The sequence below is a fragment of the Apium graveolens genome, chromosome 10 (assembly GCF_009905375.1).
Source record: "Apium graveolens cultivar Ventura chromosome 10, ASM990537v1, whole genome shotgun sequence".
NCBI lineage: Eukaryota > Viridiplantae > Streptophyta > Magnoliopsida > Apiales > Apiaceae > Apium > Apium graveolens.
The window spans coordinates 137,458,703-137,481,819 of record NC_133656.1 but is presented as its reverse complement, the minus strand read 5'-3'; the positions used below and the strand labels follow the sequence as shown (position 1 = coordinate 137,481,819).

At 36.2% G+C, this 23,117-nt stretch overlaps 2 long non-coding RNA genes across 6 annotated transcripts; both read left to right on the top strand.

Moving 5' to 3' along the window:
* Positions 1-11,555: 11,555 nt before the first annotated feature.
* LOC141690063 (uncharacterized) lies at positions 11,556-12,182 on the top strand. Its single transcript, XR_012562645.1, has 3 exons — positions 11,556-11,623; positions 11,728-11,826; positions 11,908-12,182. It is a non-coding gene; the product is annotated as an uncharacterized LOC141690063 (long non-coding RNA).
* A 7,009-nt stretch (positions 12,183-19,191) lies between these two features.
* Positions 19,192-21,577, top strand: LOC141692610 (uncharacterized). 5 transcript variants are annotated; one of them, XR_012562861.1, is made up of 3 exons: positions 19,194-19,517; positions 20,350-20,455; positions 21,200-21,577. It is a non-coding gene; the product is annotated as an uncharacterized LOC141692610 (long non-coding RNA). The 5 variants fall into 5 exon arrangements; XR_012562859.1 differs by having other exon boundaries at positions 19,195-19,478; XR_012562857.1 differs by having other exon boundaries at positions 19,195-19,683.
* The last annotated feature ends 1,540 nt before the right edge of the window (positions 21,578-23,117 follow it).

Genomic DNA, 23,117 nt, shown 5'->3' with positions numbered 1-23,117 from the left:
GCCTTTTATCTCGTCTTGCAATAATCAGTACATTTTGCTGGCAGTCGATTATGTCTCAAAATGGGTCGAAGTTAAAGCTTTACCAACAAATGATGCAAAGGCAGTGCTAAATTTTCTTCATAAGCAAATTTTCACAAGGTTTGGAACACCTCGGGTAATCATAAGTGATGAAGGATCGCATTTTTGCAACCGTAAGTTCACTTCTATGATGCAGCGTTATAATGTGAATCATCGAGTAGCTACTGCCTATCATCCGCAAACAAATGGTCAAGCGGAAGTGTCTAATAGAGAGATAAAGCACATTCTAGAGAAGGTTGTTTGTCCATCAAGGAAGGATTGGTCTTTAAAGCTCGATGAAGTTGTTTGGGCTTACAGAACAGCATACAAAACTCCACTTGGGATGTCACCGTTTCAGTTGGTGTACGGTAAGGGATGTCATCTACCGGCGGAGCTTGAGCATAAGGCCTACTGGGCATTGAAGAAATTGAACCTGGATTTAGATGCAGCTGGTAAGAAAAGAATGCTTCAGCTTAATGAACTTGATGAATTTCGACTTCAAGCGTACGAGAATAACAAAATGTATAAGGAAAAGGTGAAAAGGTGGCACGATAGGAAGCTACATCCTAAGTTGTTTGTGCCAGGGCAACAAGTTCTGTTATTCAACTCTCGGCTCCGACTTTTTCCTGGGAAGTTGAAATCAAGGTGGTCTGGACCTTTTATTATCAAAACTGTGTTTCCACATGGAGCGGTGGAAATTTTTGAGAATGATTCGGACCAAGCATTCAAGGTTAACGGTCAGCGGTTGAAGCACTACTATGGGGACATGGCAAACCGAGAGGTGGTTAGTGCCATTTTGTTGACTACGTGAGAAAGGAACGGAACGTCAAGCTAATGACGAAAAAGAAGCGCTGCGTGGGAGGCAACCCATGAATTGTTGTTACAGGAACCCTTAGAAGTTAATAACCTATCCAAAAACACAAAAAAAATCAGAAAACAGGGGCTGAAATTTTTTTTTTCCAGAGACCCTCTGCGCCCCCGCGCAGCTATGCTGAGCGGCCGCGCAGCTTGCTGCGCGCCCGCGCAGAAATGCTGAGCGGCCGCGCAGGGGTCGAGTTCCAGAAATTTTTTTTACAGTTCAGAAAAAAAAAACAAAAAACACAAAAACCCATTACAGCCCATAAACCCTCGAATTCTTTTCCCATTACCCCATGATTTTATCCCTCAACCCCACTCCTAATCTAATTTAACCTACTCCACACCCTATATATACATACACCTATCCTACATATCTCCCACAACTTCCTACACTTAAACCCTCTCATAAACATAAAAAATCAGTTCTTACACACTTTTATTCACAAATCAATGGCACCCAAGAGAGCACGCACTATTGACAGCAGCAGCACAGTTCCTACTGCTGATTCATCAAGGGGTACTGCTGCGAGGCCTCGGTTAACTGACAGAGCCGCGGAGGAGGAGTATACTAGGCTGTTGGGGAAGCCGATTCTGAAGGAGAGGGGGTTTTTACCATCAGGGAGGGATGGTGAGTTGTTGCCCTTGATTGCAGAGAAGGGGTGGATAGCTTTTTGTGAGTCACCCGAAGCAGTACCGATGAGTGTTGTTCGCGAGTTCTACGCGAACGCGAAGGCTGAAAAGAATGGGTTTTCTGTAGTTCGGGGGCTGACGGTTGATTATCATCCTGCGGCGATTCGCCGAGTGATTGGACAGCGAGAGAGGAAGCCCGAGGAGGAGAACTGGAATGAAAAGACTGCTGAGGATTTTGACTTGGATTTGATTTGTGCGACTCTCTGTCGACCGGGCACAGTTTGGAACTTTAGTCCAGCCAATAATGAGTATCGTCACTTTCCGGCGATCGCCATGAACAGGTATGCCCGTGCATGGAACGCATTTATATGTGCTAATATCTTGCCTTCTTCACATGCACACGAGGTCACAGTTGAGAGAGCACAGTTGTTGTGGGGAATTCTGAATGAGGAATACTATGTGGACCTTGGTGAGTTTATCTACCAAGGAATTCTGAAGTTTTTGAGGGGAGCAAAGCATATGAACATCCCTTATGCATCCACGGTTACAAAGCTATGTCGTGCAGTAGGAGTGAACTGGCCGGCTCATGAGCAGTTGCAGTTGCCAGCAGCTCCTATAGATTCTGGCACTCTGAATGGGATGCAGGAGTGGACCGGTGGTGAGCCTGAGGAGCATGGGCTGGGTTATCGTCTTCCAGGAGGGCGTCCAGCACGAGGTGCTACTATGGCCAGGCCAGGGCGTGGTGAGGCTAGTTCTTCGAGAGCTCAGGAGGGTACTGGGATGGGTGATGCCCAGTATAGGAGGCTTTCACGGCGGATGGATGCCATGTATGAGACACAGAGCAGGTTTGCTCAGGAGCTCACCCTTGCGTTAGGGACTGCTTTTCGAGGCCTTGGAGCTGATATCCAGTGGCCAGTTTTTGGTGAGGACTCTGCATACCCGCCGCCTGATACTCCACCCACTGAGGGTGATGATGATGATGACTCCGAGTAGGTATACCCTGTGTTCCTTTCTACTACCTTCACTGGGGACAGTGAAGATTTTAAGTTTGGGGGTGGTAGTTAAGGAATATTTTGTGTGTGTCATATAGTTGCATATTCATGATAGTTAGTTCATATAGTTGCATAATTTTTGCCATATAGTTTTTTTTATAGCTTTATTTGTTGTCATATCATATAGCTCATGCATATACCATGATCCCTTTTGCAATGATTTATCGACTGAATTGTGATATTGATGCGAATGTAGTGATAGCATTAAAGTGATATTAAGTTGTGTAGGTTGATATGCATGCTAGAAGCACTTGTATTGTCACTAAGTCTTAGAGAATGCTGAAGGACTAGATTGTTGTTATGATCTGATTATTTTCGAGGATAATCTATTTATTATGCTTAGAATTTGATAATAGGTTCTTAGTGGTAAAGGCATGAAAAAGAAAAAAAAAAGGAGTAAAAATGGAATTTGTTGCTAGTTGTGGCTAGGCGTCAAATGGCTAGTAGCTGGCTCGCATGTTATGCGAGTAGTCTAGGGTTGAGCAAGATGGAGCGAAACGCACTTGCTCAGAATTAAAAAAAATAAAAAAATTGCGTAATTGATCAAGAGTGCACTACTAGAAAAAGTAGAATAGACATCACCTCTTAGACATCGGTTGCTTTTTTGACCGATGTAAAAGGTGTTTTCTACATCGGTTTTTGGTAACCGATGTCTTTTGTTGTTATAAACATCAGTTTTTTAGCCCAACCGATGTTATATGTCTGTTTTAAAAAAATTAATCAACGTGCCTTCCCCGTTTCCCCCCTTAACCAAATAATTCATTCCCTCCAAGTGTTCCCCCCCCTGTTTTTTGACTTAGTAAAATTCTCCCCCTTTTTTCACCCACATCTTCCCCCACTTTTTCAAAAAAATGAAACAAAAAATCAAAAACTAACAAAACAAAAAATAACAAACAAAAAACAAAAACGTATTCATTTCATCACTCTCTCATCTCTCATTTCATCACCAAGAACATATCCCTCTCTCAGCTCTTATTTCACCTTCCTGTGTAGATTTCACCTTGCTGCTCTCATTTTACCTTGCTGCTCTCATTTTTGTTGCATTGTATCGAGTCGAAGTCGGAGTTGCAGTCGAAGTCGAAGTCGGAGTTGGAGATTGAAGCTAAGTTGGATTTTAAGGTTGGAGATTGAAGCTAAGTTGGAGTTTAAGGTTGCATTTCACCAAGGCTTGAATTAGGTAAGTTTTAAACCCTAATTTCAGAATTGGGGGTTTCAATTTGAAACCCTAATTTTTTATTTTTTAATTAGTTTACTCATCTGCATCTGCTTGTTTAATTAGTATGGAAATGAGTTACTTGTCCTATAGCAAACCCTAATTTGCTTATGATTTATTTATTTTTTTTATTTTGTTTAAATGATATGATTTTGTTATTTTCAGTTTACATATAATTTTTATATATGTAAACATATATAAAATGCCAGGAATTTATAGTATAATGTAAACATTAAAATGCATGCCATGTCTTGTACTACTAAATCGATAATGCAGATTTTTTGATAATGCAGATTTTTTGATAGTATAATGCAGATTACTGAAAAGGAATAACAATCAATTTTGATTTTGGGAATGTTTTTAGTGGTATTTTTTGGTTAATTTTGATTTAGAGGTATTGAAGAGGGGTAATTTCGATGTTTTTGAGTATGTTTGTATGTTTTTTAGAACTATATGAATGTTGAAGAATAGGGTAGTTACTAATTTTAGGCGACTACGATTGGTTAATTTCTGTAATGGTCATTGTTTAACTTTGTGCAAGTACTTTATAAAGTTTTGTGGTGTTATAAATTTACAGTACTCTTGTATATATGTACTTTAATGAATTAATCAACCTCTAATTAATCAAGCAGAACTTGTAGGTTCTGCTATATGATTGTAGCTTAGATTTATATGATTTATATTCTAAAAATGAATGTAACGGCAGTCTGTTGCAATCCGTTTTAATCGGATGAAACAGAGAGAGGGAATAAGTTATTTATAGTTGTAATAAAACAACAAAGTAGCTAATTAATAAGTTGTTTGAGAAATGATAATTAGCATGTGAGTAGAGTTTTCTTGGCCTATGAAAGCTAATACTTTACGAGCATCGACGTAAATTATATTAATTTGCTATGTTTATTGTCTAGTGGCGTGCTCAGCTTTGTTCTGTGTTTCGTTTCATCATTTTAATCAATCAGTGTCGTGTTCTACTTTGCCGGTAATTATACATAGTAATACATATATATTACTAATTGTACGTTGTTTTTTTGAAATATTTGATATGGAAATTAGGTAGGAAATAGGTTATCCTACGAATATGGAGAAAGATTGGATTTCAAAAGAGAGGGATTCGTTGGAATATGAAGTCGGGGTTGAAAAGTTTTTGATTTACGCCGAAGAAAATTGTAAAAATCCTAAAAAAATACCTTGCCCCTGCTGTAAATGTGTTAATTTCAAAAAATTTCCGGTCAAAGTAATAAGGGGTCATCTCTACGAGAATGGTTTTAGTCTTGGGTATATTGATTGGATTTGGCATAGATCCAAGACTGGTAGGTCGTCTGTTGGTAGCACAGTGCCTCCTCATGAAGAGGAGCAGAATGCAGATGCATTTAAATCAGCCTTTGAAGCTACATCAGAAGCGGCTGCTGCATCGGAAGCGGCGGCTGCTGGTGCTTCACAAGCTGCTGTGGTTTGTGAAGCAGCATATCGTAATCCGGGGGGTAAATCAGGGGGCGATGACTATGATAAAGACTCGCATGATTTTAAGAGGTTTGTGGCCGATGCTCAACAACCTTTATTTGAGGGCAGCGACTTCACAAAATTAGATTCGGTGTTAAAATTACATAACTGGAAAGCGAGATTCGGTGTGAGTGATAGCGCATTTAGCGATCTTCTCTCTACAATTGGCTCATTCCTACCTCAGGATAATGCATTACCTGTTAACACATATGAAGCAAATAAGACTCTTTCGAATTTAGGCCTCGAGTATACAAAATTCCACGCGTGTCCCAATGAATGTGTTCTATACAGGGGTGTAAATGAGACTGCTTCGGAGTGTCCAGAGTGCAAGCTATCTCGCTGGAAGGTGGGTAAGGATGGTAGAGAAAGGTATAAAATCCCGGCAAAAGTTATGTGGTACTTTCCGATCATCCCGAGATTTAAACGAATGTTTAAATCTTCTTCGACAGCTGAGTTGTTGACATGGCATTCCAACCAAAGAATTCATGATGGCCAGATGCGCCACCCTGCCGACTCTCCTTCTTGGCGGAATATCGATTACAGGTGGCCTGCCTTCGGAAGTGAGCCAAGAAATCTTCGACTAGCTTTGTCGGCTGATGGTATTAACCCACATAACAATGGGCTGGCTAATCGGTATTCTTGTTGGCCGGTAGTATTGGTAACATATAATCTTCCTCCGTGGTTATGTATGAAGAGGAAATTTATGATGTTAACTATATTGGTCTCCGGTCCACATGAACCAGGTAACAACCTTGATGTGTTCTTACAACCGTTAGTTGATGATTTGAAAAAACTTTGGGAAGAAGGTGAACCGAATGTATACGATGCCTTCACAAAAACTTTTTTCACTTTAAGGGCGACTTTGTTATGGACGATTAACGATTTCCCGGCATATGGTAATTTGTCTGGCTGTGTCAACAAGGGTTATTTGGGTTGTCCAGTGTGTGGTGATGATACCGTTGCTAACTATTTACCTTATAGTAGGAAAATATGTTACCAAGGTCATCGTCGGTATTTGCCTAGGCATCATCCATACAGGAAGAAGAAGGCAGCCTTTAATGGTCAACAAGAGTTTGGACAACCAAGGCAACCCCTTTCCGGACAAGAGGTGTTGGCACAACAAGAAAAAATTAAATTTTCTTATGGAAAGGAAGTAAAGAAGTCGAAGAAGGTGGACTGTGCTTGGAAGAAGAAGTCAGTATTTTTTGAGTTGGAATACTGGAAATTCCATCACGTTCGTCACTGCCTCGATATTATGCATATTGAGAAAAATGTGTGCGATAGTCTAGTTGGGACGTTACTGAATTTAAAACACAAGTCCAAAGATAGTGAGGCATCTCGGCTAGATATGATGGAAATGGGGGTTAGAACTGATTTAGCTCCAGAAGTAGGAGAAAAAAGAACTTATCTGCCTCCTTCTAGTTTTACTCTAACAAAAGCTGAAAAAAGAAAAGTGTTGAAATCACTCTCATCAATGAAGTTGCCATATGGGCATTCCTCAAACATCAGAAATTGTGTATCCATGGCAGATTTAAAGATATTTGGGATGAAGTCTCACGACTGCCATGTACTCCTTCAACAATTACTCCCGGTCGCAATTCGTTCTGTACTTCCGAAGAATGTTAGAGTTAGCATAATAAGACTCTGCTTCTCTTTCAACACTTTGTGCAACAAAATTGTTGACGTATCAAAACTTGATAAATTGCAAGCTGATGTGGTATTAACCTTATGTGAGCTTGAAAAAATATTTCCGCCTTCTTTTTTTGATATAATGATACATCTAATAGTACACCTGGTCAGGGAATTGCGTTTATGTGGACCAGTTTTCTATAGATGGATGTATCCATTTGAGCGTTTTAATAAAGTGTTGAAAAGTTACGTGCGAAACCGTTATTTTCCAGAAGGTTGTATAGCCGAAGCATACTTGAAAGAAGAATCTGTAGAATTTTGCGCTGAGTTTTCTAGAAATAGTTTGACAACTGCCGGACTTCCGAAGGACCAAGGCAAACTTTCTGGTCCATTATCGGCTGCAACAGTTAAATCTGTTGAAGAGAAAGAACGAGATGAGGCGCATTTACACGTCCTCTTAAACAACAGTGAAGTGTTTCCATATGTTAAGTAAGTCACTTTTCTTTTTCTTTTATTGATTAATTTTGTATAAGCATTATTTTAGTTTGTAACCAAAAAATTTATGTATTTTCAAAGGATGCATAAGGAGTTGCTTGAAAAAAATTATGAAGGAAAAAAAAAGACTATTCAGTGGATGATTGGGGAGCATAATAGGCTATTTGCTGAATGGTTTGAGAACAAAGTTATGACTGAATTGAACGAGAAAGTCGAAGGTGTTTCTGAAACGATAAGGTGGCTAGCAGGAAAACCATCATTTACTGTTTTGACTTATGATGGCTATCTAGTTGACGGAATCCGATACTTCACAAAGGAGCGAGACGATGCTAGGGTTGTTCAAAATAGTGGAGTCTCGTTAGTTGCTAAGACTGTCCAAGTTTCTAGTGCTAAGGATTTAAATCCCGTAGAGAGTGATATGACATTTTACGGGAGGATTGAAGAAATATGGGAATTGGATTACCACTCATTTAAAGCCCCGTTGTTCTTGTGCAAATGGGTAGACTGTGACAGAGGTGTCAAGGCTGATGAACTTGGCTTCACACTTGTGGACCTTAGTCGACAAGGCCACAAGAATGACAAATATGTGTCCATTGATCAAGTGAAACAAGTTTTCTATGTCGAAGATCCCGTTGATTCCAACTGGTCAGTCGTATTGACCTCAACAACTAGAGACTATCACGAGATATACAATGATGATGATCTTGGAGACACAATTCTAGAAAACCCTCCATTCTGCTCTAACATCCCCATAGTTGATTCTGGTGTTGATGACGACGAAGAGTCTAATGCTGGCAATAAAAGAAAGGATGGCGAAGGAATCTGGCTGAAGAAGCGATCCAAGGATAAATAATTTGTTGTATGATATGTATGAAATGCTAAAAATATGATATAATTACTTGGAGTTTTATTACTTGGAGTTTTATTATGAGTGTAAGTATTAGAATTTGTAGAAGCAACTGATAAAAATATGTAAATGCTTTATGTGTTCTGCTGTATGTTGTTATACGTTGAAAAGGCGATTGTGTAGTTAATTATATATCTTGCATTAGATGTGTGTTGTGCTAGAATGATTATGATAATCCTAGTATGATGATAATCTTATCTATTATTCCTACTCCTTTTGGTTAATGCAGGAAATATGGTAAAGAAAGGAAAAAAATCTAAAAAACAGTCTAAAGAATCATTGGATGAAAATCACATTGTTCCAGCGGACACCATTGTTCCAGCGGTACCAAATCCTGACCCGGTTGCTCTAGCGGACACCATTGTTCCCCAGCAGACAGCTCCACAACCCACTGAAAGTACTACACAATCTACCAAAAGCAGGACATCTGGAGCAGCACGAGGCGTTTGTGCTATGCACAAAGTGGTGATGAAGAAAGCGCGGGGAGAGAAATTGAATTTGCGGTTCAATCGAGTTGCAGTTCCAGTTGGAGACGAACGACACAAACTGTAGTCCTACATAGGTATGCTGGCAAGGACAATGGTGCCAATTGACATTCCGACTTGGCCAAAGGTTGACCCTGAACTGAAACAAAAAATATGGAATGATCTTGAGGTATGTCATTTACAATCGCAATTGACATTAATCTCATGGTTTTTATTTAAAAAAATTTGCACTGTCTGAACTTGTTAAATTTGTGCTTCAGGATACGTTCGAACTGATTCCTGAAAGTCGGAAGAGGATTCTACAGTCGGCAGGCGCAAAATGGAGAAATTTTAAGGCTAAATTGACAGCGAAACATGTGATGCCTTTTGTTAGGCAGAAGAAGAAGCTACAGAAGCCACCAAAGCAATATGCTTTTGTCGGGAAGAAAGCATGGAGACGATTTGTTGCAGCTAGAGTCACAAAAGAGTGGGAGGTATGCATTACTTACATATATATATATATATTTAAATTTAGGACCATATTTTTTTTTGATTTTTTGGGAGTAGATTTAATTGTAAAAATACAGTAATCAACAAGATTTATTTTGTATACAGGAAGAGAATAAAAAACAGAGTGAAAGAGTGGGACAACGGAAATATCCACACCGAGTGTCAAGAAAAGGATACATCGGATTGGAAGAAGAAGAAGTAAGAGTCTTATCATTTTTCTTGTAGTATTCATATTTTCAATTTTATGAATGTATCTTAATTTTTGTAGAAACGCTCGGGGAGGTTGGAGCCTGAAGAAAGGCCAGATAGGGCAATTATGTGGAAAAAAGCCCGTATGACAGAAGATGGGACTCTTGACCCAGAACTGGCAGAAAAAATTCAACAAATTGTAAGACTTATTATAATTTTTTGCTTCTTTAATTTTCCAATCATACCTAATTACTCTCATGGTTTTAACAGGATTCCTTACTCGAAAAGCAAAGAAATGGTGAATTCAAGCCGGATGGAACTAATGATGTACTCACCAGTGTATTGGAAACTCCCGAGCATGCGGGAAGGGTTCGTGGGGTTGGAAACTTCATACCTCCAACATTGTACTTCGATTTACCGAAACAGACAAGAAATCACGTTACCAAAGAGCAGTTTCATAATCTTGAGTTGCAAATTGCTGAGTTGAAAGCTTTGGTTGCTGGGGGCAATCTACATTCACCAATGTCTGAAAAAGCAAGTTGTCCTGGGGTAAAAGAACAAGAACAAGAACAAAAGAACAGAAGGAAAGTTGCAAAAGATTTGATGGAAGATGAATTGATGACCGTTGAGGATAAAGATGGTGCAGATTTTGTTGTTATTATTCCTCCTCCTGGTCCACCGGGACAAAAGGTATACAATTACAGTGTATACTTGATTGATTTCTATGATAATATTGCATGTTATTAAATTGTTTGAGCCAATAGTGTCTATTTTGATTTATAATTATAAACTATAGGGTCCTCGCAAATGTGAAATGGCAGTGGAGAGCATTGATAACAAGGTAGCTTTTGGTGTTGTTTTTGATGACGGAGATGAAATGAGTAGAGAGGTTCATGGAGTGCCTCTAGAACCAGGGTTTGTTCGTGTTGGGGTGGACGGAAGCATCCAGGACGATGCTTTGGTGCCTGTTCCTGTGGTTGGTGAGATAGAAACCGTCCAGCAAGCCATCGGTTCTCATTTGGCATGGCCCAAAGACATGATCATATACACCTCCACTACTGGTTCCGAGGTATATAATTTAATTACAAACCAAGTGTCATTATTTTTAGGAGGTTGTACAAATTTGCACTAAAGTGAATAATACCGGTTATATGCTTAAATATTTATTTACAGAAAAGGAAAAATGCGCGGAATGTGAGTGAGGTGCAAAGAATGCATAATGCATTTAATTCTGTGAAGCCAAAGGACAATGTGCCTCCTCGCTTTAGGCTTTTGTACAAATTTGCATCGACAGTGATGAAGGAAAGTGGAAATTCGATACCGGTTCCATGTGATTTTCAAATCTTTGGAATTGAAAGAACTGTATATTTGCTTCATGAGAACATACTTGAATTGCTAGAGTTTAAAATGATTGGACAGTCTGCTATATCAATATACATGGCGTAAGCTTCTTTTTATACTTTTTTAGAATCTGGTCTCATTTTATATAGTAATGATCTATTTACAGAAAATGTAATTTGTATTTTTTTTATTTTTTAGGTATTTGTATTCAGTGTTTCGGGATAGGCCGGGTAGAGATTTGTCATCGATGTTTGCTTTTCTTCATCCGTCCACATACAAGTTGAATGATGAATTTAATGAATATGTTGTGCAAAGGCTGAAAGATGGAGTTCTTCGGATGAACTTTATGCCTTATAACTACAAGTATGTCTCTTTTTGTGCGTCCTATTTTAAAATATTGTATGGCCTTGATTAGTCATATAGTTGTTGGTAAATTAATTATAATGTATATAAAATTGTCGGATATGTATTTTTTAAATTACATTTTGCTCACTTTAATTTGTTTATAATGAAAACAGTTTACATTGGATTTTAGTTGTGTTTTGGGAATCAGAAATTTTCATCCTTAATCCATTGCCTCATCATCCTCATCCCCAGGACCTTGAAAAGGCTTTAATGCGGTAATTTTTTACTTCAACTTACAATTATATATTGAATGTAATCGGTAATTAACGGATTTGACACTGTATTTTATAATTATAACATTTACAGGGCAGTGAGATCTTATAATGCTCAAGAAGGACGGGTAAACAAGAATCCCAAAATTAAAAACCTTGTTGTGAGTATTTAGTCGATTTTTTTAATTTTTCATTTTTGTAAAATATGGAATTATGATTAATCTTCCCCGTTCACTAATTGTCAACAATTTATTGGAATGTATAGGGATGCCCTAAACAACCAGGTGGCACAGAATGTGGATATGTGGTCATGCGATATATGAAAGATTTAATTGAGGACCAGGAGATGAAGTTGCTAGACAAGGTATATTTTTTACTTTTCTTAATTGTATGAATATTACTTTTCAGTTGGTTGAGGAATGACATAAGTATATTTGTGTTCCAGTGGGCCTCCAAGAGTCGCAAGTCTTATACAGAGGAGGACCTTGACATCGTTCGCTATGAGACGCTTGATTATATCCAATCCATCATGTAGTTGTTGGCGACTCTAGCTTGGCGACTGGTACCTATATTGCAATCTGAAAAACACCTTTATTTTGGTTACATGTATTCGGATTGTAACTAGTAATTAGAAAATATGGATGAATGTCTAGTACTTCATGTTTGGTGGTTTAGATTTGAAACTATGTAGCTAGTATGGTGGGATGATAATTTGGATGTTTGGAGATTGGGATGTTAATTTGGATGGCTGGAGATTGAATGATAGTTTGGTAAATATTGGAGCTGAATTTGGTTGTTAAATGGCAATTGCTTGGTTTTCTGGCAATTTTTTGGCATCTGTGTTTCTGATTTTTGCATGGATAAAACAGGTGATCAGACATCATTTTATACAAACCAACTGATTTTAAAACAAAGCCATTTATCATCATTTTATTGACATAAAACTGGTGTTAATGTAATACTATAAACATCTGCTACAAAATAAAAAAATGATGTCTATCAAAGCTTGATACATCAGTTCTAGTTGACCATTGACATCAGTAAAAACCGATGTTAAAGACTACAGCAAAAAAAAACTTGAAACAAAAAACTGATGTTATTAATCATCATAGACATCAGTTTGTCAAAAATAGACATCAGTTACCAATGAAGAACCGATGTCAAAGGTACTATTAACATCGGTTGTTTGATGAAAACTGTTGTTACTGGTACTAGTAACATCAGTTTATTGTTTAAATTGAAAGATTTTGCTTAGCTCACATATATTTAAATTGATAAAAATATCATATTATGATGATATATGAAGATTAGATATGCATGGGAAATTTAATATCAAGATATAGAAATCGGTTTTAAACTTGGAACTGATGTTTTATGCTCAATTTAACATCAGTTTAAAACCGATGTTAAATAGGGGGGTCTTTAACATCACCCACGAAGACATCGGATTTTTACATACATAGACATCGGTTTTTAACCGATGTCTATTGACGTTTTTCTAGTAGTGGTGGGCTCTTTGGTATTCGAGTTATTAAGTTCTTAGGGGACTTTGTGCCTAGTGACCTAAGGCTTTTAGAGTCTGGGATCCGCTAACCTAACGCTCGTTACATGGATACCATTGTATAAGTCTTTTGTGGACCTCACTCACTGCACGGTCAAATAAGCATTTGCGTTGTAAATAAAAAGCACGATTCCGTAGTAAGCTCTAAAGTTCTTGTAGTGTTGTATATCACTTTGTGCCTAGAATTTTTATTCTTTGTATAATCGTAGGATTGCCTTGAGGAAAGTCTAGTCATAGTAATTGGTCTAGTTCCGAAGCATATCTGTTAAGCATTTGCACACACCACGTTTCTGGCGGTATGTCCGTTTGCATGAGTTTCTTGATCTTTAGTGTCTAACTGCATTCGTTGAGACGTGACAATTTGATTGGTTAATTGTAGTAAGGGGGATCGTTGCATTTTCATATAGATTGCATTCATGCATATTTTTATTTGTTTTTGAGTCTGTGACGCTTGAGGACAAGCATCGATTTAAGTTTGGGGGTGTGATAAGTGGCATTTTATATCACTTAGAACGTCTTAAAATGGCTTAAATTGGTGTCTTGAAATCAAGTATTTTGTGTATTTGATGCGTTTTTCTAGTGTTTATGCATTTCAGGGTATTAGTTGCATTTCGGAGGAGGAATCAACAAGAATAAGCCTTGGCATGTGTTCACCATTGCGAGAGGAAAAGAACGGGCAGATTACGGTGAAGAAACGGAGCAAACCTGGAAATTTTCCAGTAGGGTCCTGCGCGCCCGCGCAGCTATGCTAAGCGGCCGCGCAACAGCCTTGCGCGCCCGCGCAGAAATGCTGAGCGGCCGCGCAGGGTCGGGGAAAATAATATATTATTTTAGACTTCTACTTCTGTTTGGCTTCCAACTTCTATGTAATTTGAGTTTTATGGGACTATTATATAAGTAGATTTGAGACGTTTTTCACAGGGTATTAAGAGGGGATTATGTTTTAGATTGTGTTTTGCAAGAAGCGAAGGAGATAAGGAAGAAGACCGATTTAGCACACAGCAACGAAGAGGAAGCATATATTCTTGTGATTCTTGTTTCGTTGTAACGTTGGATGCTAGTTTTCTTGCTTTGACTTATTTACTCTTGTGACGTACTCTGTTTTAATATAATTAGTTTAGTTGTTATTTTCTTGTGTTCGTTTATCATGATTTCATATGAACCCATGATGGCGATAAGTTCTATTATGGGCTAATCGTGATCATGGGGTTGCAATGGATTTATTATGGAATTCTTTAGTTAATTGTTTAATACTTTAGTGTGTGATGATTGCATGATATCTAGTATTGGTTGTGCGTATTCGTCTTATGTGCGTCGCGAACATATAAGATAGGGTGTTAATCTCTTGTGAAGCGACAGTGGATCTTGAGGTTTAGAACTTGCCATGCTAGCATAGGTTCATGTACGTTGTGCATGATTAGTGGGTAACTCTAACAGTTTTATTTGCCCTATGTAATCAAAAGGAGTAACTTGTGCTTAAATCATTGTGTTGTCAATTTCTGTAGACATATAGGAACTCAACATAATTGATGACTATTCAATTTCTATCTTAATTGTGGATGTTGGTAGAATGGTATTAGTACAATGAAAGTTGGCTTTTATCAGTTTTGTGTTATTCGATTAATATCATCACTGTCACATGCTAAAGGTAATAACTATGGCTATAGAAGGAAGTAATAATGAAGTTGTGATCTCATGAGTGTTTTATTATTGATAAATTGCAGCGTTAGTTAAGTGGTTAATTAAGTAGTTAATTATAGTTAATATTTAATCAACAATTTTAAGTGTTATTATCTTAACATTGAGAAGTAATCATACATTGGTGAGTGAGTTAAATTAGACAATAACTTAGTCTGAGTCTCTGAGGGAACGAACTAGAAAGTATTCTATATTACTTGCGAACGCGTATACTTGCGTGAATATTAGTGCGTGATTTCGCCCTAACAGCAAACTGCTTGCTTTACACAAAATACAACATTGATCAACAGGCATAGAAAAACACCATTTGAGATGGTGAAGGGAAATAAGTTAAATTTGAAGCACTTCCACATTTTTGGTTGTAAGTGTTTTGTTCTCAAAACTCATCCGGAGCAGCTGATCAAGTTTGATCTAAAAGCTGATGAAGGCATTTTTGTGGGATATCCATTGTCTACAAAAGCATTAAGAGTTTATAATCTGAGAACAAGAACAGTCATGAAATCCATACATGTATCTTTTGATGACAAGAAGATTACAGGTCTAGAAGATGCAAATGATCATGACAAATTGAGATTTGAAAATGAAGTACCATATGTTGAACTCTTAAATCCTGATCTCGATAAAGTAAATCCTGATATCACTTAAAGCTCTGATAATCCACATGATAGTGGAAATTCTTCAAACACTAAAGTATATGTTGAGGGGGAGCAACATGATTCAAATTCAGAGTCTTCTACAAGTGATTTAAATCAAGGAACATCGGTAAATAAATCATCAGATTCTCATTCCTCAAATTCTGATGAGTCAAATACTGATATCAATGGAAACCCTGATTCAGGGGGAGCATCAGGACATAATAGTGGTACTAGTCAAAGAAATAACAGAGAGTTCATGTATCGAGGGGAGGTTCTTCTTCAAGGAGTCAACTTCCATATGCAAGAAAATGATCTAAGTCACACACACCTGACCTAATCATTAGAAACCCTGACAGTGGTATAAGAACCAGAAAAGCCACTCAAAATGAATGTCTCTACCATTCTTTTCTATCTCAAACTGAACCCAAGAAGGTGGAAGAAGCTCTTCAAGATGCTGACTGGGTTACATCAATGCAAGAGGAGCTTAATGAATTCAAAAGGAACAAAGTCTGGACTCTTGTGCCAAGACCAAAAAATAGATCAGTAGTTGGCACAAAGTGGGTGTTCAGAAACAAAACTGACAGTGAGGGCATTATTATAAGAAACAAAGTAAGACTGGTTGTAAAGGGCTATTCACATCAAGATGGCATTGATTATGATGAGACTTTTGCTCCAGTTGCAAGACTTGAGGCAATATGAATTTTTCTAACCTATGCTGCTCACAAGAAGTTTAAAGTATTCCAAATGGATGCAAAGAGTGCATTTCTCAATGGAGAACTCGAAGATGAAGTTTATGTTGAACAACCTCCAGGGTTCATTGATCCAAAGTAGATAAAACACTCTATGGTACTAAAACCAGCTCCAAGGGCCTGGTATGAAATACTTGCTCTATTTCTGTTAGAAAGTGGTTTCACAAGAGGTATAATTGACAAAACTCTCTTTTATAAATACCATGGTAAAGACTTGTTATTAGTACATATATATGTTGATGATATCATTTTTGGATCTACTAATGATAAACTTTGTGAGAGATTTGCAAAACTAATGCAGTCTAGATATCAAATGAGTATGATAGGAGATTGAGTTATTTTCCGGGGTTACAAGTTAAACAGGCTAATGAAGGGATCTTCATAAATCAATCCAAATACACCAGGATTTTGCTCAAAAGATTTGGAATGCAAGACAGCTCAACTGCATCAACTCCTATGACCACTGCAACCAGGTTAAATTTAAATACTGGTTTTTCAGTAGATATAACTAATTATAGAGGTATGATTGACTCACTCCTATGTTTGACTGCTAGTAAACCTGATATCATGTATGCTACCTGTCTCGGTGCAAGGTTCCAAGCTGATCCAAGGGAACCTCATCTGTTAGCCGTGAAAAGAATTTTTAAATATCTCAAAGGCACCATGAATCTGGGATTATGGTATCCTAAAGATTCAGATTTTAAGCTAACTGGATATTCAGATGCTGATTTTGTAGGATGCAAAATAGACAGGAAAAATACTTCTGGAAGCTGCCAATTTCTTGGTGGCATATTGGTTTCTTGGTATTGCAAGAAATAAAAGTCAATTTCCACATCAACTACAGAAGCTGAATATATTACTGCATGAAGCTGTTGTGCTCATATTCTATGGATGAAGAATCAGTTACTGGATTATGTGTTAGACTTTTATGTTATTCCTATATATTGTGATAATCAAAGTGCTACTGCAATGACAGGAAATCCAGTGCAACATTCAATGACTAAACATATCAGCAGGTACCATTTCATAAGGGAACATGTGGAAGAAGGTACAGTGGAAATGGTCTTTATTCCGACTGATCAACAATTAGCAGATATATTCACCAAGCCTCTCCGTGAAACTACTTTCACAAGATTGGTGAATGAATTGGGAATGATATCAAGACAATTCTCAAACTCTGATAATTAAGAAATAACTACTGATAGTTAGAGTCTGGTATCTTATCATTATGTGTCAATACTTGCTAGTTATTTATAATTGTGTTAAAATTCTGATGCCATGCAAGCATACAATTAAATTCATTCAGTATCTACATGTTAAACTCTGATTATGTGTATAAACTCTGATAGTGGTCAAACTTGTTTTGACTAATAGATCCTGACAGTAGTTGTTAAATTCTGATATTGGTCAAACTAGTGTTGACTGATAAATCCTGATAGCCATGATTAAATACTGATAATGGTCAAACCTTGATTGACTATTATATTTCATTGATTATTTTGAAATTATTTGAAATAAATGGTTATTCAGTATTTTTAATTTATAGTGAGTTAGTGGAATATCTTTTAATTACTTACATGGGTTAGCTATTGCTGTAAGTAACCATCGATACTTGAGTACTTACATTGGGAATAGGAATCTGAAAAGAGCGATTACTTTTTTCTTACCTCGATATGCGTAATCGTGTATATATGATGTGTTTAATTATTACATGGTTAATCAAAGAGTCGTTTCAGTTTCTATCTCCTCTGCTATAAATTCATACCCTCCACTTCCAAAACTTCTCACTGATTTTTCATAACACAACTCTTCATCTTCTCTAAATCTTCACCATGAACCAAAACCAGTTTTATACTTGCACCGAGGGTGGGGTTTACTATCTCACTTTCAAGTTGAAAGATGGTCATATCTACTATGACCCTTGGGGACTTAGAGTCAAGATTAAGCATCAAATCTATAATCCTCATGACGTTCCATCGTCAATCTATGAGGAACTATCTTTTGACAACAAACTGATCTCCAGTTCTTTCAACTGGAGACCATACTCGAAGAGGAACGTCGGGCCAAAGAGGCTGAGAGGCGTATGATTTAGGCTCTTGAGCTGCAGGAGAATATAATTTCTCTTGCAACGGCAATCTTGCGGATTTATCATCGCCGAGCGATGAAGAAGGAAGAGGATGAAAAGAAGAAGAAGACTGAGTAGTTAGATTATGTTAGGATTTTAGCTTAAAATTCTAAATCCTGTACTTGTCTTCTTATTAGTAATGAAAATCTTTAATCTTCTTTGCTTCCTTAATTGAATGAATGTTACTTGTCTTGTTTGTGTTTAACTTCGAATGATTGTTCATATTCTAATTAATACTGCATGCTTAATTTCAGTTGTTTTTCAATAGTGCATGTGAGAGACTAATCTCTATTTGAGTTCATATGTTCACTACAGTACAGATTGAGCAAATTACATGCAAAAACTGATTTTACAAAAGAAATTTATGAAAGGTTTAATTTTGATCTCACGAGAATTATAATCTTTGAGTGTTACTCTCTATCAAAATTCTTTGAAACTTTCTTTTTCTCTCCAAGGAAGTTGTTCACACTCAATCTCAAAATCACAAATTTTATATCTCAATTTCTTCTTACAAATGAAACACTTAAATCCATTTCTCAAATGTTGCCAATTTCAAGTGACATGGTTCATAAAAAATTATGCTCACCACTCAGAAACAACATTAAGTTGGTAAGAGACTACATGTTGAGGTATATCTTTATGACACCAATAAAAATACAGGGATTTCATCAGTTTTTACTGAAGATCTTGTGAAATCTTTCAATAACACATTCAAGTGTCAGTTTTTTGCAAGAAGAACAGGATTTGAGATCATGATACATGACAGTATCTTGATCAAATCCTCTCCAATTTAAATAGAGGTTCCCATAATTGGTGAACAACAACTGTCATAACCACAGTTTTAATTGTGAGTTTTAATTGTGAGTTCAATTGTGATTTGAGATTCACAAGATATAAATACCATTTCCACTTTATTAGCATTTATTCTAAATACTTATCTGGTATTTTCAGCATTTATTGATAAAAATATTAATTTTGTCAAACAGGTCTCACATTTCATTCTCTCTTCTCTCAGATTTCACCCGTCTCTCACATTTCACTCAATTCACTGTCTTTACATTTCACTCTCTTCAGTTATTAAATTGGATCTCATTCTCTCATAATTGGAAGCTCATCTTCATCATCAATTGTAATAGGGTCATTTTAATCATTGGGTCTTCTATCATTCTCTAATTATTGGGTCTTTAATCGGGTTACACTCTTCAATCGGGTCTTCGGTCTTCAATCGGGTCTTCGCTCTTCAATCGAGTTGAGTCTTCAATCTTGTCATCATTAAATAATTATTTGGTATGTAAGCGAGTCTTCATCTTCAATTAAGGTTTCTGAATTGGAGATTTAGCTAGTGGGTTTCTTAACTCGACTTGATTATTTGGGTCTATAAGCGGGTCACATCTCACAACTACTTGATTTTAGGATTTAATATTTCTTGGCTTCGCTGTATTTGAAATTGAAGGTAATTTAAAAATCGATTAACTGAGTCTTATTTTTATTAGTGAAATGTAGATAATTTGTTATGAATTAATGATATTTAATTTAAAAATTAAGGACGTATTATGCATTGATTTTGATTTTTGACTCTTGTACGACTATTAAGATAGTATTACACAGAAGTTATATAATATGATTAAGCCTCTCTATGGCTTGTTGCTAATTCCAGGCCCTGCATAACTTCTTGTTGATAACTTAAGAGTATTGTACTTTTAAGTTATACCAGGGACCGCTCGTGCCTAAAATTTTAGTAGAACTTTTATTACAGTCAGAGAGCCTAGAGTCAACCTGGATTGAGTACCAGTCACTTTATTGTAAACAAGTTGCGGGTGTATGTATAAAGAACAGAGTGCATTATTTTTATTAGTAAAACATAGATAATTTGTTATGAATTCATGATATTTAATTTAAAATTAAGGATATATTATGAATTGATTTTGATTTTTGACTCTTGTACGACTATTAAGGTAGTATTACACGAAAGTTATATTATATGAGTAAGCCTCTATGGCTCGTTGCTGATTTCAGGCCCCTGCATAATTACTTTTTGATAACTTAAGATTATCATACTTTTAAGTTATACCAGGGACTGTCGCTTATGCCTAAAATTTTAATAGAACTTTAATTACAGTCAGAGACCCGGGAGTCAACCTGGCTTGAGTACCAGTCACCTTATTGTAAACAAGCTACGGGAGTGTATGTATAAAGAACAGAGTGCAATTGTGTTTGATGATAAGGTGAATTTTCATATGGGTCTGCTTTGTAATGTTTACATAATAAAATTATTAAGTCACATCATAATTTGAAATATCTGGAATAGTGCAAATTCATGTACTATTTTTATAGTTCCCAAGATTTTTCTCAACACTTCCAAGTATAGTGAAATTAACTACTCATTCTTCTGTTCTGTTTCTAGTTTATCATTTGATAGAAGGTGTATTCTATTTGTTACTTTATATAGCAATTGATAGTAGGTGTTTCATGTATAGTGATGGATATGTTAGTATTCTGGATTAATGTTGTTGCTTTCTGCTCAATTCTGGTGGTTAATCAGTTCTCAAGTATTTCTGCTAATGCTGAAAGTGTGCATTTTAGTAATATCGTTTCTTTATTGCAATTTCAGAATCATAACTTGATCAAGGTCTGTTGAGCTACTAAGCTTATCAGCTTAATTAGGTTATCTGTATATCTAGTTTGTTGTTATATCATGCATGCACATAAATTTCTTAAAAGTTCTAATTATTTCTAGGACTGCATACAATTCAAAACTAGAACACCCAAGTGATACTGTGAGACTTAATGATAATCTGTAAATTCTGCTAGAGGATCGAGGTTAATGAAAGTGCAATCTTGATAAACTATTTTGATTTACAGCTAATGGTCTTAATTTTTTAGGCTTAATCTTGATAAAAATTGTTCATAATCTTATCATTTTTTGTTACTGGAGTTTATTAATGTGTTTGATTCTTTCCGTACATCAGATGATGCTTTGACTGCGTTGAAGAACAACTTAGACGATCCTATATAACAAGGTTTTGCAAAGTTGGGATGCAACCTTTGCAAATCCTTGTGATTGGTTTCATGTTACTTGCAACAATGAAAAAAGTGTTACAAGAGTGTAAGCCACCTAATCACTCTTTTAAGTAGCATACCATTTTTTAAATATTTTATCTCTGCTGCAATTTGTGGCAACATATAACAGCGGTTTTGAAATTTTCTAATGTAAAGATCTTGGAAATTCAAATCTATCGGGTGAGCTGGTTTCCCTGCTTGAACAACTTCCAAATTTGCAGTACTTGAACAGCTTCCAAATTTATAGAACTATAAAAATAGTACATGAATCGCTTGACCGGTAAAATTTCAAAATAATTTGGAACTAACACTACACTAGAACAATTGTATACTCATTGTTTTACTTTCTTTATATGGACATTTGATTTTTTTTGCATAATTTAATGTTTTGAATATTATTAATATGTTCTTGGCAGAGTTCTAGAGTACAATCAGCTATCCGGACCTTAGGGGAGTTTTAACTTAACATGGTATCCGTCAAATAAAGGGATACAAGTTTTCTAGTGTCATTTTACACCTTAACATTATATCTTCTATCGAATAATTAAATCTCTGATTTTTTTATCAAGAATTCTTTCTTCAAATAATTTTACAGGGAAGTTTCCTGTCACTCTTGCAAAGTTGACTTGTGAGTTCATAAATTTTTGTCATTTTTCTCTCTTTCTCTTTTGTTTTTATATTAATAATAGCTATAAGATTTATTTCCTAACATATGCAGTCGGACCGTGGATAACGTTTTCACAGGAAAGATCCCTGATTTCATAAAGAACTGGACAAATATTGAAAAATTATGAGATACCAGCTAGTTGTTTATCTATGTTTGAGGTATTCTGGTATTTTTATGCTTGCTAACTGACGTCAAAACTTGCTAATGGAAGACCGATCCATGGTAGCAATCTGAGTAGCCTGATACCTTCTGGCATTGTTCTTTTGATTAAATTGAATGACTTTTAATAAAAATCCAAGGCAAGTCATTATTTTTACCTCGCACGTATTCAAGAGTACACCTTTTATTCAGTTATATACTTTTAATTTATACATTTCTTTAATAAGTCAATATAAAGATGCACGTAGAGGAATGGAAGATATTTACTCATGTTAGGTCCGTAATTAACTATAGGGGGTGAATACAGTTTATTCAAATAATTCGACAAAGCTTCAACATAATCAATAATTTTTATATTAACAGATAAAAATCGATTATAAACGTACTCTCTCAAAAGGATGAACAAATATTCGTGAGATCTGCTAGGTTATGCGAATGATATAATAATGTTCGCAATGCTTATAGCATGAACCTAATTTGTGCTTTATATAGAGCACAGTTACACAATCAAATAAGGAATCCTATTCTATTACAATAAGGAAACCTATCCATGTATGATTGCTTCTTAGATAAAGTCCTTCACCGTCTTGAATTCATACTTTCCTTTTTCTCCTTGAATATCTACTGAGGTGACGAATCCTGATGACATCATCTGTTGATCATCAAGTACTGATGTAAGTACTGATGACATCACTCTTCAATAAATACTGATATAAGTCCTGATAAGAACTTCTGATAGTTTCTGTCCAGATATCATTAATTATATCTAACAATCTCCCCCAACTTGTGAATTATGGAAATATGTACAAGTTCCAATTGATGATATCAAAACTATCTAAATGCAGTAATCAAGTAAACATATTCATTCTTACTTAAGTGAATATCAGACTTCACTCTTTATTCTGAACTCTAACACAGTCTGAAAAATCTTCAAGAAACTTCTTCAGCAAATTTTCTTCCATTACATCCAAATTCCATTGCATCCTCTGTTTATGTTCTTT